Source organism: Orcinus orca, chromosome 16, assembly GCF_937001465.1.
Source record: "Orcinus orca chromosome 16, mOrcOrc1.1, whole genome shotgun sequence".
In the NCBI taxonomy this organism is placed as follows: domain Eukaryota; kingdom Metazoa; phylum Chordata; class Mammalia; order Artiodactyla; family Delphinidae; genus Orcinus; species Orcinus orca.
The window spans coordinates 32,297,336-32,317,425 of NC_064574.1; the positions used below are offsets into that span (position 1 = coordinate 32,297,336).

At 39.5% G+C, this 20,090-nt stretch overlaps 1 protein-coding gene across 3 annotated transcripts in view; it reads right to left on the reverse strand.

Annotated features, from left to right (window-relative positions):
• Positions 1-20,090, reverse strand: part of SLC23A2 (solute carrier family 23 member 2) — a 339,540-nt gene that overhangs the window by 103,480 nt on the left and 215,970 nt on the right. Inside the window, exons 1-2 of one of the 3 annotated variants that reach the window (XM_033440280.2) lie at positions 19,345-19,393; positions 18,082-18,171 (exon numbers count right to left, since the gene is read on the reverse strand). The exons of the other annotated variants lie outside the window; for them this stretch is intronic. The gene's annotated coding sequence lies outside the window, so the exon portion shown is untranslated. Of the gene's footprint in view, positions 1-18,081; positions 18,172-19,344; positions 19,394-20,090 lie in introns of those variants that run through there. 3 annotated transcript variants of the gene reach the window in all.

The window sequence follows — 20,090 nt, forward strand, 5'->3', positions numbered from 1 at the left end:
AAAGAGAATAAGCAAAGCCACTGCTATCTTGCCCCTGACCACATGACAAGGGGAAAGGAGATGCTGGGGGATAAAAGATCAGATTCACAAATAACGAAAACAGTAATAATGACAGCAGTTTTCCAGCTAAGCGCCGATGTGTGCCAGACACATGTCTTACATCTCATTATATAAATGGCAATTATTTCTCCCTAGTAAGCATAGTATTACTTGATAGGCACACTAACTCCACAAAAGTGGAAACTGAGCTTCACAGAAGTTAAGTAACTTGCCAAAGGACACACAGCTATAAGCAGTGCAGCAGCAGGATTCAAACTTAAATCAGTATTCCTGTCCTAACAATGTTTGTACAAACAAGACATAAAACTATCCTCAGTTTACAGCCAACCTCCCTGAGCGAATAAGGTCCAGGCCAGCTGGCCTTAAACATTGTCTTCAGGGTACTTTCTGTCCTCCTTGTGATTTTTGAGGGAGGTCCAAGGGGCAGAAACGGCCAAGCTCCTTCTCCAGGGCTAAAGCCTGCTCCCCTTAGACCAGGAACCCCCAAATCTGCACACTTCTGGCCACTGTGTGGCACGAGCCATCATCTCAACAGCACAACAGCCTCGTCTCATTTTCTTGTTCCATCTTGATAGCTCTACTGCAGCGGGCACGGCCATGCTACAGAAACTACCATACCCTTTGGTGGCGTCCTAATTAGCCAGAGAATGACACCCAAATTCCTTAACAAGGCTGCAGGTCCACTGTGAAGCCTATGGTGAAATTTGCCCTCGCTATGCTATAGTTTCCATCTTTCAGTTCCTTGAAGGTGTTGGGTTCTCCTCTAGCCCTCAGGCCCTTGCACATGCTGTCCCTCCAAAATAGGCACCCTTCATCTCGCCCCTTTCCCTTGGGGTAACTCCCATCAGTGCTGCCTCTGATCACCACACCTCATCATGGCGTCTGGGAACCATAAAGATGGTTACGATACAACAAGATAATGTCTACCTGCTCAGCCAGACAGGTGCAGAACAAGAGGCATTATCCCCAGTGCCTAACTTGGCACCTGTATTAAAGGCTCCCCAAAATATGTAGAACGAATAAATGATGCTTAAAAATATAATAATAAAGGTACTTCATATAATGTAACAGTCATTCTTGCTTAATACTCTTTCTTAATCTTGGAAAAGAAAAGTAACAGCCAATATCAAACTTATCTGTGATACAACAGATACATTAATGTCAAGGACAAGCCAGGTTGTCGACATCACTGCTATCATTCAACTGACAGAGAAAGATGAGGGGAAATATTTGCAAGGAAAAGAGTGAATTATAGCCATATTAAGAGATATGAAAATTGTAGAGAATCTTTGCATAGATGGCTAGATACAAACACATGAGCAAGGCTCTTTCAGTGCTGACTGATTCTAACATTTCCCAGTTGCCAGCAATAAGCATCTAGATCAGAAGCTAGCAAACCACTGCGTGGCCTGGTTTGGTGTGGTCCCCAGCTATGAATGATTTTTACATTTTTAAAAGGTTGTAAACAACACCAAGGAAGAAGAACATATGACACAGGCCATCTGGTCCATGAAACCTAAGATATTTACAGAAAAGTCTGCTGACTCCAAAGGTAAGAGGATGAAGGAATCCTGTTTAGAATGGTAATAACAACATTAAATACTTAATAAATTTAACAAAAATGAGCATGATCTTTACAAATAAAGCTATAACCTATTATTAAGGGCCATAAAATAACCAGAAAAACAGACAATATTCTTGGATAAGAGAGCTACTATAAGAGTATACATTCTCCTACAAACATAAAGTATATAAAAATCAATTAATACCTTAAAGGGGGAGAAAAGGGGGCTTGCTAAAATTCCTGTGGAAGAATAAGCAAAAGTAGCCATAAATATTTGAAAAAAGAATAGGAAGAACATGTTCTATCAGAAAGGGACCCTAAAGTTGTAGTAAACAGAGGAGTTCAACTTAGGTATAAAAAGAGACAAATAGGTCACACAACAGAAAACCCACAAAGTGACAAATATATGATGTGGGAAGCATTTAAATCTTAAAACAAAGTATGGATTTTTCAATACAACATGCCAAGACAACTGGTTCACTATTAATAAAATCCAGAAAAGTAATAAAGCCACTAAATGACTATATAATGTTAGGGTAGGGGACTCCATTTTTAGTATATCGTTAAAGATGAAAAAGAGATGGAGGCTGATAGATTTTTACAATACAAATTTTTTTAGATTTCTGTATGGACAAAAATCCAACAAAATCAAAAAACAAAATATAATATAGGTAAGATAATGTGTTGATATCTTTACTATCTGAAGAGCTCTTGCAAACCAATAAACAGAAAACAAAAATCCTTACTATAAAAATGGGCAAGACATATGAGCTTCTAATCCTTAGTCTCCCACAAAAACAAATAGAAAAATAAATGTTCGATCCTTGTTTGAAATCAAAAGTACATTGAAATGAGGTATACTTTTTTTTTAAGCTACATCAGTTATTTATAATACCCTTATTGGACAGTGTTAGAGAAATAGACGAACACTCCTAATGAAATACAAATTTGCTAATAAGAAGGTAATTTGGTTATATGTATCAAGAATTATAAATATTCATATTCACTTCTAATATGTCCTGAGGAAATGCTACTTCTAGGAATGTATTTTAAGGTAATAATTAGGACATATAAAAATTTAGCTACAAAATTGTGCGTGTTAACACTGTTAATAAGACCAAAAATCAAGAAAAATCTAATATCCAACACTAGGGAATTGAATGGTAAAACTACGGTATGTTCATACAAAGGAATGCCACTGCAGCCATTAAAAAGATGGCACACGGACTTCCCTGGTGGTGCAGTGTTTAAGAATCCGCCTGCCAATGCAGGGGACACAGGTTTGAGCCCTGGTCCGGGAAGGTCCCACATGCCGTGGAGCAACTAAGCCCGTGAGCCACAACTACTGAGCCGGCGCACCCTAGAGCCTGTGCTCCACAACGAGAGAAGCCACCAGAAGGAGAAGCCCGTGCACCGTAACAAAGAGTAGCCCCCACTCGCAGCAACAAGAGAAAGCCCACACACAGCGACAAAGACCCGGCGCAGCCCAAATAAACAAACAAATAAATAAATAATTTTTAAAAAAGATGGCACAGAAATATTTATTGACGTGGGAAAATGTCTGCCTTATGTTATATAAGGAAACAGGGTTTTTTTTCTAAAGTATAATATTATACTAAAGCCAGTCACAGAAGGACAAACATGACATGATTCCACTTATGTGAGGTATCTGGAACAGTCACTCATAGAAGCACAGAGTAGAATGGTGGTTGCCAGGGGCTGGCAGGGAGGGGGAAGTGGGGAGTTGCTTTTCAGCAGGTATAAAGTTTATTAAGCAAGATGAATAAGTTCTAGAGATCTGCTGTACAACATCATGCCTATAGTTAACAATACTGTATTGTTCACTTAAAAGTTTGTTAAGGGCTTCCCTGGTGGCGCGGTGGTTAAGAGTCTGCCTGCCGATGCAGGGGACACGGGTTCGTGCCCAGGTCCGGGAAGATCCCACATGCCGCGGAGCGGCTGGGCCCGTGAGCCATGGCCACTGAGCCTGTGCGTCCGGAGCCTATACTCCGCAACGGGAGAGGCCACAACAGTGAGAGGCCCGCTTACCACAAAGAAAAAAAAAAAAAAAGTTTGTTAAGAGGGTAGATCTCAGTAATAATTAATAATAAAAGATATCAATTTTCTAAAATAATGCAGTGAAAAGAATTAAAGGAAATTTATACAATGAAAAAAGCAGTATGTACAGAAATAACCCACTGTGTATGGATAAGTGTGCCACACGCATATACACACCAAAATGTTAACCAAAATGTTGACTGGTGGGACAGTAAAGGACTTATATTTTTCCTTTTATTCCTCTATTTTTCCTGAAGTTATTTACTCAACAATGAATGCTATGCTCTCTTTCTCCCCCAAGAGCCACATCAGCACCCATATCAAATCCAGAGAAGTGATCAGTTTCCCTTAACAAGGGGATACAAAGCCATTCAGTCCTTTCTGTTGAGAGATCAGAACACAACTCTATAATTGCAAAGTGGTATGGAGTAAAGTTCTTATGTTTAAAGTTGTAATTTTTGTCATCAGAGAATGGAGAAAAGACAAGGCTTTGTAAATTATACTTAGCAAGGAGGGAACTAACAATGAAAGAGGCGTATCAATAGCCAAGGCTGCCCCAAGAAGTGATCCTCAACTTTGACTCTATGTTGGAACCACCTAAAAACTTTAAAAATACTCTCTACCCACCCAGAAAGTCTACTGAATAGGACTGTATAGCCTGAGCATTTAGATTTTATAAAACTCTCCTGCAGCCAGAGTTAAAAATCCCTACCTTAGAGCAAGCAAGAAATCACTGAAGATTCAAAAAATAATAAATCAACCTCAATAAATGTAAGCCTCATCAGGTGGGAAAATAGCAATTTGGGAAATTCTGCTATGAGCAAATAGAAAAGGAAAATATTTAGATCTTCAACAAATCTTTCAATTCCCTAAAGATTGAGCCACCAGCTCTCTAGCCACCGATAATCATGCACAAATGCAGAATAACAATTCTTAATCAGTGTTTATTTCATCAGCTATTCAGCCAGAGATCATTTCTTTCTTTTTTTTTAAAAATAAATGTATTTATTTATTCATTTATTTAATTTTTGTCTGCATTGGGTCTTCGCTGCTGCATGCAGGTTTTCTCTAGCTGCTAAGAGCAGGGGCTACTCTTTGTTGTGGTGCACAGGCCTCCCATTGTGGTGGCTTCTCCCATTGCAGAGCACGGGCTCCAGGCACACGGGCCTCAGCAGTTGTGGCACACGGGCTTCAGTAGTTGTGGCTCGCAGGCTCCAGAGCGCTGCAGGCTCCGTAGTTGTGGCACACGGGCTTAGTTGCTCTGCGGCATGTGGGATCTTCCCGGACCAGGGATCGAATCCGTGTACCGTGCATTAGCAGGCAGATTCTTAACCACTGCACCACCAGGGAAGCCCCAGTGATCATTTCTTTTGCACTGAATTTTTTTATCTGACCATTTTTCCCCTGTCAGTGTCAACTTTTTCAACTGTGGCTTACCATGGCCACCTGACTTGAAAGTATGATGGTACTACCCAAACAGCGGATTTAAGGGCCAAACTGCTCCTGGAACATAATACCAACATCTTTTGTGTTTCTTGGAAGCACAATCAAATGCTAAGAAAATGTGTATTCCCAGCACCAGCTCCTAGTAGTCCCTAGTACACAACATACAAAACACTCTACGGCTGAATGAATTAATCACTAAGAGTCCTCTGAAGGATAGAATCCCCCTGTGTACACTTCATCTTTATATTCCAGTTCATAAAACAGTACTCAACAAATGTTGATGAGAGCCACATTTACCCCAAATAGATGGCACTGAACGAATACTACATTGAACACATAACTGCAAAGCAAATCCATCACTTGATCTGGATACAAAAACCTACAGTTCTCCAAAATGATAAAGAATAAGAAAAAAAAGAATAGAGAAGGACTTCCCTGGTGGCACAGTGGTTAAAGACTCCACACTCCCAATGCAGGGGGCCTGGGTTCAATCCCTGGTCAGGGAACTAGATCCCACATGCATGCCACAACAAGGAGCCCATGAGCCACAACTAAGACCCAGCACAACCGAGTAAATTAAAAAATTTAAAAAGGAATAGAGAGAATAAGAATCAATGGTTCATGTACCTAAGACTTAATTGGGAATCTTATTCAACATGCAGATTTCTTCCACACATATAGTGGCAGAAAAATATTCAAAGCTGTTTTTATTATAACAGTCCCAAACTCAAGACACAGAAATGTCCATCAACAGGCAAATGGATAAACAAAACATGGTGGGTCCACACAAAGGGATACTAAGCAATTAAAAGGAAGCAACCACTGATGCACCTAATAACATGGAGAAATCGCACAGACACAATGTTGAGTGAAAGAAGCCAGACACAAGACGTGCTGCCTGAATCCCTATAGACAAAACTAATCTTCGGTGGCAGGAAACAGTTAGTGGTGATCTACAACAGCTAAGATGGGAAGGAGGGACTCCAGAGGCAGAGGAAGGAACCTACGGAGTGACAGAAATGTTCCATAACTTAACTATGATTCTGGTGGCTCCATTTGTATGTATATCCATTTACTGTATGTAAACTATGGCTCAGTAAAGTTGATTTTAGAAGAAAAAAAAATTTTAACTCCCATAATCCCACCAACTTTAAAAAAATGTCCCCTCCCCCAAATTCTGATTCCACAGACCTGCATCAAAACCTGGGACTTACATTTTTAACAAATGCACAAATGTTCTGATGCTAGTGGTCCTCAGATCAACACCTCTGGATGGGCAACCTGGGGTGGGATAAAGCTATTTTCCCCACTTGCAGAAATCTATCTAGACAGGTGAGACTATATGATCACGAAAGAAAACTCTGGGATAAGGAAACTCAAAACCTCAACTTGCCAAGTGGTAATCTGGTCCTTCCCAAGATACAAACAAGAACTTTCAGAGCTGGCCAGGTTCAATGATAAAGCACTTTAAAAAGTCAATTTGTAGCTCTCTGCTTAAATCCGATCATTAGGGGATTATAGTTGAACTGTGGCTGCTCCATTAAATTCTGTTAAATGCTAACATTTGACCTAAATGCTTTTAATTCAAGCCAAAAGAAAGATTACTGGAACAAATATCCTCAACTTGTACGTGATCAAACTTCCTTTAAATATAATGACTTAAATCGTTGCCTAACATACAGTCTTGCTTTAGGGGGTTTAGAATTCTGACATTGACCCTGGCTAGCTATCATTATTCCATTTAAACAGTAATGAAATGAACCTGTAAGAAGTGGTTATCATTTGCCCTTGTGATTACAGTTATGGTGTAACTGGGGGGGGGGTGGAAATCATCCTACAGCCTTTTCCAAAACACTCTAAGAACCCTTGCTCTTATTCTTCAAACTGCAAGTCACCACCCACTAGTGGGCCATGAAACCAACTGGATCTCAACCAGAATTTGCAGAACAATGAAATTTAACAGAATAAAGAAAATTCAGAGCACATCTCACAAGATAAGGGTAACCCAGAGTTTCAAGGTAAAAACTGTGGGTCAGTCAAAAAGAGCCTAAAAGTCACTGATATAAACTAAAGTTCTGCCCAGTGACACAAAAGGCATATCTCAAGTGCCCAATTTAAATCAGGTTATTTGCTGAACTTTAACATACTCACAGAAATAATTTGCTGAAGTGGTACAAGATGATGACACTGATTAACAAAATATCATAACATCCCCTTGCCACAAGGATGGAGAGAGCACCCAGAATCATGGCCTCAGAGTGGCCTTTCTTTAAAATCTATCAGAGCCCTAAACCAAACCACCTCAGTGACTGCAATCAAGACAGGCTCTATTGCACCCCAATGAGCTGTGTAAGCTTCTGTCACTGTGTTGGTTTGTCAATTTGTTCCCTTAAAAAGAAGAGACTTTTAAAAAGTTAGATAAAACCGGATTTCTGAAGGGGAATCAGGATTGGTTGTCAGGTTTCATCTCAGAAACCACATGCTGAGAACCTCAGGAGCCTCTGGGCCTATGAGGCGCCCATGGCACAATCCTACAGGCAAAGTGGAAGGGAAAGGGCCCCCGGATGAACGCTGCTCAAATACTTAGAAATCACCTAAAAATATAGTCAGGGTCCTCAACAGTGGCCAGAGAGGATGCAAAGCCACTGGATAGACATGGCAAATATTCCTGGAACATCCGTAGGATGAGGTGAGCAGGGAAGATCATTCCTAATTGAAAGCAAATATTTTTGGAGCATAAGATGACATGCCTAACTGATAAAATGATGGAAGATGTTAAAGAATATGCTCTGCCTTCAGAAGACACCTTCAGTCTCTTCCAGAGACGTGGCCTGGGAAGCCCTTGGTACAGAATAAGCTCTAGTCCCAAATAGACTCTAAATCCTAAAGAAGCTTACATCCAGCCCAAGACAGGTTGTTTTGCTGATGTCAGTTTACACACAGCCTGAGCCATGAAAATTGGTGGTCGTGCTGTCTAGAGGAGAAAACAATGACTCATTGACTGCTCAATTAGGGGAAAGATGGAGTCAAGTTTACAGTAAAAGGTCAAAGCAGCTGATGTTTTGTTAGTTTGGTGGCTTTAAAATACAAAGTCATCAGTGATCTCTGTTTTTCTGACCTAATGTTGTAGGTCGTAGGTATCAGATGCTGTGGCTAGTACCATACAACAGAAATCTCTTCCCCAAACTTTATTCAAAATTATGACAAGACCTTAACACTCATCATCCTCACTGTGCCTCTCCTGCCCCAGGTACTATCCATATGAACCATGTTGACCTGCAGAGCTCCCAGGTCTTAGCTCAAAAAGTCTCCTCCTGTGCTTCCCTGGTGGCGCAGTGGTTGAGAGTCCATCTGCCGATGCAGGGAACACGGGTTTGTGCCCCGGTCCGGGAGGATCCCACGTGCTTTGGAGCGGCTGGGCCCGTGAGCCATGGCTGCTGCCCCTGCGCGTCCGGAGCCTGTGCTCCGCAGAGGGAGAGGTCGCGGCAGTGAGAGGCCCGCGTACCGCCAGAAAGTCTCCTCCTATAGGAAGCATTCTTGGGTTAGCTGTTCCTCTACTTCCATGTTTCAATAGCACACTGCTTCTTGGTCCAGCTTCCCAACCAGGCAGGGATGGGGCAGAGACACAGTGTTCATCACATAAAAAAGCATTCAAATATATGAGGAAAAGAGAATTTTTCCATGGGTCAGTTAGCCATACAACCAAAACAAAACCTAATCCCTGCCCTCCAGTTTCACTCAAGGAAACCGTGTGGCTGGGATAAGAGAGAGGGTAAGGGAGAGGTAGTGGAGCAAAAGGTATAGTCTGTGGGCCAGAATTAAAATATAAACAGATATTTGAGAAAACTCAAGCAGAATCAAGATGGATTTTATTGCATTTATTTCCACTGTGTGATTTAACATACCACTTTTTGTACAAATAATGTATTTTTATGGAAACACTATTTTTAGTGTATCAATATTATTTTTAATGTACAGGGGCCACTGAAAAGCTAATTTTATATGGAATTTTAATGACAAGATAAAACATATGCAAAACTATTATATCCAAGATACAAACATGATATCACTTAACTGTATAAAAATTCTAGGAGGAGTTGTTATTATCCCCACAGTTTAAAACTGAGGCACAGAGAGGGTGATATACCCTTGGACAAAAGCCAAGGGCAAGTGACAGACAAAGCAATCACTGAGAGCATGAAAACTGCTCCTATTCCCTTACAGACTAACAGAACAAGGCTCTAAAGATGAACAGCCAGAAAAGACCTGAGATGTTATGTCTGAAGGTCATTTTGGAGGAAGCTGAGGAAAGCCCCCAGTTACTGTCAGGGAATAAAAAGAAAGACACTTTCTCCTCTTCCACACCTCCAAGTAACCTTTGTCATTTGATGTCTCCCCCCACCTTTCCAGTACAACAACAGACTTGGGTGCTTAAGTAACCTCCAGGGCATGGCTCTGCCCTGCTAACCCTGTGCCCCCTCAGTACCACCCCAGCTCCTGCTTCATCCTCCATTTCTAGCACACAGGTAACTCATCTCTCACCTCTAGCTACTGTTGCCACTGCTAGCTCCGCTGGAGAAGAGAAGGCACTGCTCATGTGCTGGGAGAAGCATTTCCATGCCTCAAGCTCAAATGGACTAATCAGCTCTCTCCCTGAATTACCCTTCAGACCACACCATTCCTCTTTGGAATGTTCTCACCTTTCCTGTGCCCCAACTGCCAAAACCAAATTTCTTTCTCTCACCTGCAGAGAGAGGTCAAGCCCCACCTTTCCTTAATTTCCTGACTACCCATTACACCTGCTCTGTTTTGCTGGACTTTGGCACAGTTACTTAGTTCTCTCAACCACCTGCTCTCTTCCTATAGTCTGGAAGAAATCCTATTTGCAAATCTCTTCTGCAATATTTTTTTTCTCCCCTCCAAGCCCTCCTGCTCCCTATTCCAGTTTACTAAGAGTTCTGTCTCCTCCTCCCCACAGACTCTCCCAAGATAAGGAAAGGGGCACTCTGAAATCTCACCTACCCTGATGGATTAACTGATGGCTGAACAGTGGGTTTGACTACACTGCACTGCAATTACCTGGGGCTGGGACACTGTAATTCTTCTCTAGACTAAAACCAAGTACACAGTGATTGAAATAAATTTTCCCTGACCTTCATTAAATGGGAGCCTTTTTCCTGACCTTTAATAAACATCCCATGCCTGTTTGTTATATATATATTTTTTTTTTCTGCAGAGGAGCATGTTCCTCCTAATCCATTAAAAAAAAAACAACCCACATCCATTCAATATAGAGACTACAATTACTTAGAATCCTATGGCACAGATGTATTGGTTTTTTTGGTGTCAAAACCTGACATTTTTACAACCCCAAAACCTTAAAAGGAGTATAAATAGATGTATTCAGCTATAAAAGAGGCTCCAGCTCTCTCTGAGGTTTGTTTAATCTATGTTCCTTGTTGCCTGTGTACTTACTTTTCCTCAAATCCCTAAAATTTTGTATAAAATAAAACATAAAAGAGCACAGAGGGCCTTGGAAGTCCCAGGACTAGACCTCACTCAGAAAATAAAGTAAATGAGCACCTGAAAAACACTGAATCTAACATTTTAATTGCTGCAGATCAGGTTTTTATTGTCACTCTCACATATTTAATGAAGGGCATCGCCTTCTGAGGGTTGCATAAATCTTAATGTTATTAATATTCAAATAATGTCTGACAGCACCAAGAAAGACTGTGGAGATTTTCTGGTAACCCAGCTTAGGAAACTTGAGCCATAGGCTCCTCACCCACCTACACAGACATACACACACATAGCCATATATTCGCAGGAAAAAAAAAAAAACAACAACAAGACACACAGTCTCATAGACAGGAGCACACATAGTCACAGATGCATGTGCATGGAAACAGACACCCATAAACCGAGATGCACAGACATAGGCAGATGCAGACACTAATTCCCCAAAGCAAAGCTTCTGTACCAAGAAATGGTCTTACCTGAAGAGTGAAATCTTACTGTATCCCCCCACAATATTTTGTATTCAGTGCCCTACCCACCAATTCTGTGCTGGGATCTGTGTGAGGCTGGGATCCTTCTGATGCTCAGCATAAGACTCTTCAGGTGCTGAAGGAATTTTGGCTTTTATAACCCACACAGGCTCACCAAAATTGTATAACATCACCACCTAGTCAGAAATGCTATCTACTTTGTAGTACACAATAGCCACCCTCTGGTTACAAACGGTTACTGCATACCTCTAGTATGGTTTGTTTACCATCAATCTGTAGCAGGTTTCTATGTGGCAGGCTGGATATTCTATTGTGGAAACCAAGCAGCTGCTGCGATTACATTTCTCAAACCCACACAAATAAGGCAAATAAAAACCTATCTTTCCAAACCCTTCCGTTCAGATGAACAAGTCCACCCACACTGCTTTCAGCTCAGTGAAAAGGGAGATTAATTTTACTCCCTGGTAATTTTTCATTTCCCCAATCAGAGGCCCAAAGACAACTAATTACAAAGCTCAAAGACTTTCAGAGATTAAAAATAGATCTGGGGGCTTCCCTGGTGGCGCAGTGGTTGAGAGTCCGCCTGCCGATGCAGGGGACACAGGTTCGTGCCCCAGTCCGGGAGGATCCCATATGCTGCGGAGCGGCTGGGCCCGTGAGCCATGGCCGCTGAACCTGCGCTTCCGGAGCCTGTGCTCCGCAGCGGTAGAGGCCGCAGCGGTGAGACGCCCGCGTACCGCAAAAAAAAAAAAAAAAAAAAAAAAATAGATCTGAAGGTATGATTTCTTCATTAGATTACAGGCAGAGCCAACAATAACCATAACATTGAGAGCTCTAACTGCTGGAGCCCCGCTGTATGTGGTACCTCGTGTACACTCCCAGCTGTAGAGGCCCCACTGGACAGTGAAAGTGCCATGAAGACATAGAAAAAGGCAGACATACACTGACAATCTGGTACCAGTGAGAAGGAAGAAGCCGCAGCTGCAGTCAGACTTTGTCCCTTCCAGTCCTGACTCCAGGCAAGGGCCTACCAAAACCTAGGCAATGGTCACCTCGCCTCTGCTGTGAGAGGGCAAATACTTGCCCCCATCTCCCCAACACCACTGCACTTCCCAAATCCAGACAGAAAACCATGAAACTCAGATGAGAAACAGCTAGGCAGAAGATGCATCTTGGAAGATGGGATCCCTGAGATAAAGGCAGAAGAACAAGGACAACTCCTGGAGAGAAAAGTAGCTCTAAGTGTTACTTATTCATGAATAATCTTAAGGAAATCAGCAGTGAGCATAAGAGGAAGATGCCACTTGACTAGGGGAGAAGCTATAGCAGAAGCTGGGGAGATGGTTGAAAGGCAAGCACTTTAACTGTTCAGGGGCAAGAGATTCACAACCACAAGTGCCCAGAACACAGGTCACACGTGACACACCCAACCCATCAGGTCAACATACCCAGGTAGTCCCTTGCTCCAAGGTGAGCTAACCCAGTGTGTGGCCTATGGGAAAAATACTCCAGTTTCTGTATCCTGAATACAAGAACTATAATCAGGATGTTCTGTGAAGACTCAAACTTCAAAAAGGTTCTACTGTAGGAACCAAAAGAAAATTTCAATTTGGAAAAAAGGAAAAAAGAATAAAAAACAAAGACAGTTGTGTATCAACAAAGGAAACAGGATCGGATGATTATATGAAGAAAATGGACTAAGAACAAGAGACAAGAACTGGGGTGGGGAAGAACTGAGAGGAAACAAAAAGCACAAAATTAGCTTAGAAGCATTAAAGAGAAGTGAAACTGCAGAAAACAGCAGAAAACTGAAAGGTGGAGGACAAGCTTGAGAAACTCCTAGACAAGGAAAAGTCCAGAAAGGCAACAACAGTTCAGAGATGAGTACCATGGAGGGAAAAAAGCAAAGAGCAAAGCCAAGACATGAATAATCCAGTGCTTATTAAATGGACTTAAAAAACAAAGAAGCCAGTCATGCTGTAGGATTCCATTTTATATGAAATGTCCAGAATAGGCAAATCTATAGAGACAGAAAGATTAGTGGTTGCCTGGGGCTGGGGTAGAAATGGGGGGACAGGAATGGAGAGTGACCGTTAATAGGTTTGGGATTTCTTTATGGGATGAAGAAAATTTCTAAAATTTGATTGTGGTGATGGTGGCACAAGTATGATTTACTAGAAGCCACTGAACTGTACATTTTAAATGGGAGAACTTTAAGGTATGTGATTTACATCTCAATAAAACTTTTTTAAAAAAGAACAATGAAAGAGACTTAAAGATAAAACAGATATAGAAAAAACCACAACTAATTCTGAGATTAAGAAAAATCTGAGTATAGAAATGGGCACACCAGAGTCATTCAAAATTAGAGAAGAAACTTAACTTGAACATATCCTGGCAAAATATTTTAACTACAGGATGAAAAAGTCATAGAAACACCCAGGGAGATGGAGAAAATGTTTGGTTTACTTGAGCAGTAGCAATAATTAAGATTAGCCCCAGGATTTTCCAAGGCAGTATTAAACACCAGAAGTCAATAGAAAATATAGATCTATAGAAAACTGGAGAAAAGGGTTTCCCAAAGAATTTTATAATCAAACAAGTTGCCCTTCATGTGTTAAAGCCCAAAACTGCAATTTCAGATATGCATGGGCTGAGAAAGAAAAAAAGCAAAGCCTGAGGCTATATTCCAGCCACATAAGAGGTAAAATTTGGAGTGGTCACTAATAAACAGGGTTGCTAACAATGTATACCAGCCAAACCCATCAAGATCAGGACATAAACCCAGTTATAAAATTGACTGCATATGGGCTTCCCTGGTGGCGCAGTGGTTGAGAGTCCACCTGCCAATGCAGGGGACACAGGTTCATGCCCCCGTCCAGGAAGATCCCACATGCCACGGAGCAGCTGTGCCGGTGAGCCATGGCTGCTGAGCCTGCACATCCGGAGCCTGTGCTCCGCAACGGGAGAGGCCACAACAGTGAGAGGCCCGCGTACCACAAAAAAAAAAAAAAAATTGACTGCATATATCAAATTATTCTTTAAAAATGTGCTATGTAATGTTAAAAACGTAATTAAAAACAAAGCAGATTGAACAAGAGTACATTAAAGACTGAATGCAGGAAATGAAAAGATGCTGCAAGCCCTTCTCCCAAACAGACGGGAATAGGAAAATACCATTAGATTTTAGCTATGACAACTGAAGAAAGTCTTTTTTTTTTTTTAGAGAAACTACTATTAGAATTTGAAACAGACTATAGACTAAAACTAAACCTGTAAATTAGTTAAATTCATTCCATTAAAAATATTCCCAGGTTTGTCAAAAACTAAATGCCTGGATTTCCTTGGTAGCACAGTGGTTAAGAATCCACCTGCCAATGCAGGGGACACAGGTTCAAGCCCTCGTCCAGGAATATCTCACATGCCGCGGATCAACTAAACCCGTGTGCCACAACTACGGAGCCTGCACTCTAGAGCCTGTGAGGCACAACTACTGAGCCCGTGTGCCACAACTATGGAAGCCTGTACACCTAGAGCCCGTGCTCCGCAACAAGAGAAGCCACTGCAATGAGAAGCCCGCGCACCGCAACGAAGAGTAGCCCCCCACTCGCCGCAACTAGAGAAAGCCCACGCATAGTAACAAAGACCCAACACAGCCAAAAATAAATAAGTTTATTAATAAATAAATAAATGCCTAAGATAAACCTTAAAAATGAAACAAAAATAAAGCAACATTAATGCTGCTTTATCATTATTTTTAAATGTCAGACACAATGGAATTCATGCCAGAAAGTATTAAAAGGGGAAAAAGAGGGTCATTTTACATTATTATATTATAATATTATAAAATTCATATGTTAATTTTATGTTATAAAATTATATATATATTATATTATATTATAAAATATAAAATATATATTATATATAATATATAAAATATATATTATATTATATATATTATATATATAATATATATAATTTTATATTATAAAATATAAAATTATATGCTATATTATAAAATTCATATGTTAATTTTATGTTCTGAACATTATTTCATTGAAATAAGATCCATAATGGTTAGCAATACAGAAGAATGACCAACACTATAAACATACCTATCTGCCTCCAAGAAGATAGGGGGCAAGAGGGTGGAGGGGTAATGAGCACAGGCTTGATCTCTATGTTAATTTTATTTTGCATCAATTAGAGAATCTGACCAATATAATGAATCAGGCTAACATAATAAGTACCAAACTTTCCATGACATAGAAAGTAGAGCTTTATTTTCAACAGCTAAAGAGCATTAGTGGAAACTGACCATCATGCCAAATGAAAATTTCAGCCCCCACAAAAAAGGAACACTTCTCAGTGCCCGATCATAATGTCAAAACACATAAAAAATAATTATCAACAAAGAAAGTTTAACAACTTCAAAATTTTTAGCCTTTCTCCCAAATAACCGTTAGGTCAAAGGTGAAATTGAGACTGTTAAAAATACCCTTACAAAAAAAGAATAAGCAACAAAATACTCTAAAGAAACTTAAAAAAAAAATTAAAGAGAGGAAGAGGAAAAAATTAGCTAGGAAATAAGCAACAGAACCGATAAATTTGATAAATACATCCAAGAGGGCTCTTAAGGCCAAGGCAGATAGAGACTTTCCATTCAAAAACACACTGGACCCAGGTGGTTTCCTAGGCAAACGTCTCCAAGCATTAAGGAAGTTACTCCTTACACTTAGCTCCAAAGCACCGGAAAAGGATGAAAAGCTTGTCAATCATTTTAGAAACCTAAGCATAACCCTGATTCCAAACTTGACAAAGCACAAAAAAAGGAAAAAAGCTAGTATTACAACTCATATCAACAGGCAGAAGGAAGAAAAACCATTAAGATCCAAAAAGAAAACCAGAAACCAAAAAGGCATTTGATAAAACTCAAAATCAATTTTTGAATGAAATTCTTCATGCATTCCAATACAGAAGAAAAATGTCCTCAAAAAGAATCCCTATCTCATGCCAAAAGCCAATGAGATACTTACTCTGAAAAACCCAGAAAGGTTATATTAAAGCCAAAAACAGAAGGGAATGTGATGGCCTCCGTTACAGAAAACTGTTCTGGAAGTTCTAAATAATACAGTAAGAAAAAGATTTTTAAAGTTCAAATAATAGAAAAGGGAAGACAAAAGAATTATTCACAGGTAATGGATCTGTCTACAAAGAAAATGAATTGGTGGGGTGGGGGGGGCACTAGAATAAGATACTTCAGAACGGTAGCCATTTACAAATGAACATAGAAAAAAAACCATCCTATGCACTAGCATTAACTCATATGATGACCCTCTTAAAGTACTGTATACATGCACGTGCAAGTGTGCTAAGAAACCAAAAGGTGATGCACCAAGCTGCTTATACCAGTTACCTCTGTAAAGTGGGATTATAATTGTTTTTACTTTGTGGAAAAGTTTTAAGTCTTAATTTTGTCCCTCCCAATGTATTAGGAGGCAAAATTAGCAGTAGTTCAATTCTTGGCACCCATATAAGGTCAGTAAATTTAGGACCAAAAATTAGGCAAAACAACCAAAAGGCTAAACTTGGCCAAATACTGAAAAAAATGTTTAATTCTTCAGAAATAATTATGTATTTGAAAATATCTAATTTGACTAATGTAATCTCTGATTTATCTTTTCCCTTTAAGGACCAATTTAAACTATTTTTTTAAAACCTTACACATTTGGTGATTATCTATTTCTGCCTTTCCAAATAAATGTTACATACTGACATTTCAGTGTCCCTACTGTTGTAAAACTGAGTAAAACAACAAAGGAGATTTAGAGTTAGCAACTGGACAAAACTACTCTGATCCTGTAATAAGATAACCTGGGGGGAGGGGGGGAAGGAATTCTGTAAACACTAAAAGCAAATATATTAACAGCACCCTCTAGTGTTACAATATTTAAATGGCACTTCATTAAGATAAATTATAAAATATAAATTTTTTTTAATATTTTGTAAAATTTCATACAGAAAAGTAGACAGAACTGAAATACATTTTAACTTCATATCCAACTTATTTCTATGTATTGTTTTCATTCACGTGGCAAATTCTCTACTTAATTGTCAGAGACCACCAGGTGTGAGTCCTCTGTCATTCAATTAATAACTAGACTAATAAAAAGCCTTGATTTTAAGTTCAGCACACAACCAATTAAATTCAGGCAACATTTCCCAGCCTCCCTTGCAGCTAGATGTGGCCGTGTGACTATGTTTTGGCCAATGGGATGTGAGTTGGAGTAAACATGCTCTCTCCTTTCCCTCTTCCCACTGGCTGAAGGAAACATCTTGAGCCATGTAAATGAATCAATACTCTAGGAATGGTGAAACTATAAGAATAAAAAGGAGCCAGATTATGTGAAAAAGAAGCTATTTCATATTTGGGTATAATAGAACAGCCAAAACTATTACCCCCCTCCAAAAAAAAAAAAAAAAACCCACATACGTAGAAAGAAAATCTGGCAAGACAACACATTTGGAATAAACCCAGTCACTAAATTTTCAACAGAAAATAAATCAGTACATATTTCAAACCTGGCTAAATTCTATTTTCCTTCAGAGGAACCAAATGGAAGGATCACAATAAAGGATACACATTTGTGTGAGGTGTTCCCCTTGAACACTGTTCCCCTTGACTATCAAAGACTTATTAAGTTGGCTTCTCCAGCAGACACTTAGAGGCTGGCCTTTCATTCATAATCTCAAAGCACAACTCGGAATATGTGCTGACAGCACATCCAGAATTCAGCAATAAAAGTAAAAGTAAGTGTATTCAATTCTGAAAGTAAATCCACTGTTAAGACTACATCCTTCAAACTAACGATTCACATTACAGTGTGTTCTGGTCAGTACCTTGAAGTCGAATACAAGGGGTAGTGGGAAAACAGAACTCACTGAGAATCCAGAAGCCCATGGTTGTGCAGACCATGCACGATGGTGTAAGTGCAGGAAAGACATTATCCAGTGGGCCTCAGATGTCTTGCTCTGTAAAATAAGGGTGTTGGCCCATATCTGTGGTTTTTGCATGTTTGCTTTCAGTAATGAAACAAGCACCCTCAAATTGAATCTTATTCAAAGCTGGGAGGGGGGCAGTCTACATAAGTAGGTGGATGATGTCATTAAAATGGGGACTCAATACTCTTCACTGTAAAGTTTTAATACACATTTTCCAGAAATAAAACCAAATTTTAAAAATCCCCAACCAGTAAATCAAAGATTCCATAACCATATGAACTTTGCTGAGAGCAGCAAAAAAAATACATTTACCAAGCTTTCTAGCAGCAGCCTGCAATGTTAGGCTGCACTATACCATATCTTTATCATTATTTGGTTACCCTAACACAATGCTGATTTTGAATTAAAGGGGGAAAAAAGAACATGCAAGACCAAGAAAGGCAAATATCAATTATTTTAAATCATTTAAAAATATAATCCATTTTAAAATTTAATTTTTTGGGTTAAAAAAAAGACATTCCTATTAGAATGGCTAAAACAAAAAGAAACTGCTAATACCAAATGCTAATAAGGACACAGAGCAAATGGAACTCTCATACACTCGTGATGGGTTTGTTAAAATGGCAAACCACTTTAGAAAACAGTTTGGCCATTTCTTATAAAGTTAAAACACACACTTACTCTAAGATCCAGCAATATACTCCTGGGTATCTACCCAGAGAAATGACAACTTTTGCTCAAAAATCTGTACATAAATGTTTACAGTGGTTTACAATAGCCCAAACCTGGAAACAACATTCACCTTTAACTAGTGAATGGATAAACAAACCATGGAATATGCCTATTAAAATGTGGTATCATTTCACACCTACCAGATAATGCAGGAATAAAAGAGTTTAATAATACCAAGTGTTGGAAAGGCTGTGGATAAACAGGAATTTTCCCACTGTTGCCAGAAACGTAAATTGGTTCAAATACTTGGGAGAACAATTTGGTAACATCCAGCAGGTTGAAGATGTGTGTGCCCTATGATTCAGCAATGCCACTTCTCAGCATACTCTACCCCATTTTAACAGTATACAACCAACACATCAACAGGAGAATATAAAAATAAGTTCTGGTATGTTTAAACAGTGGAATAAAACAGAGCAGTTAAAACAAATGAACTCTAGCCACTTGGATCAACATGGCTTGAAAACATACCTGAATGAGCAAGTAGGCTGCAGAACTCATACCACATGAGATCTTTTATTATGGGTTTTAATATGGTCAATATGGGTTTTAATATGGTCAATATTGTATGTTGACTTATGGATATGGAAACATATAATACAAAAGTAAAACTGTGGACTGCAAAGTTACCTCTAGGAGAGAGAGAGAAGATGATATTAGCAAAGGATACAAAAAGGATATTTAAAATGTTTTATTTTCTTATTTAAAAAAAAAAACCCTAAAGCAAAGACAATGTGGTTAGACTTATTAGATCTGGGTATCTGACATATGAGGGTTCATTCTTTCAATTTCTTTATATTTGAAATTTCCCAATTAAAAACAAAATTCTAACAAAGAAACTCCAGAAGTTTCACACAAAACACATGCAAAACACATGCAAAAACTGGTAAAAGCAGTTGCCTCCAGAGAGGGAAACTGGGAGCAGACAGAAGGGAGACTTACTTTCCATATCTGTCTTCATGTACTTTCTGAATTTTTTTCCATGTATATCCACTACCTTTTTTATTTTAACTTACAAATAAATCTGATGTACTCTTCACCTCAAATCTGACCCCTCTCCAAGGGGGGAAAAAAAACTAAAGTATTTTTATTTTGGATAAAGAAAGGCTACTAATGGAGATTCCAGCCCAGACTGTGCCACAAATGAGCTCTGTCACCTTGGGAGGTGATTTAATCCACCCCTCTCCAAGGGCTGTGTCACTTCTAAAATCCTATTT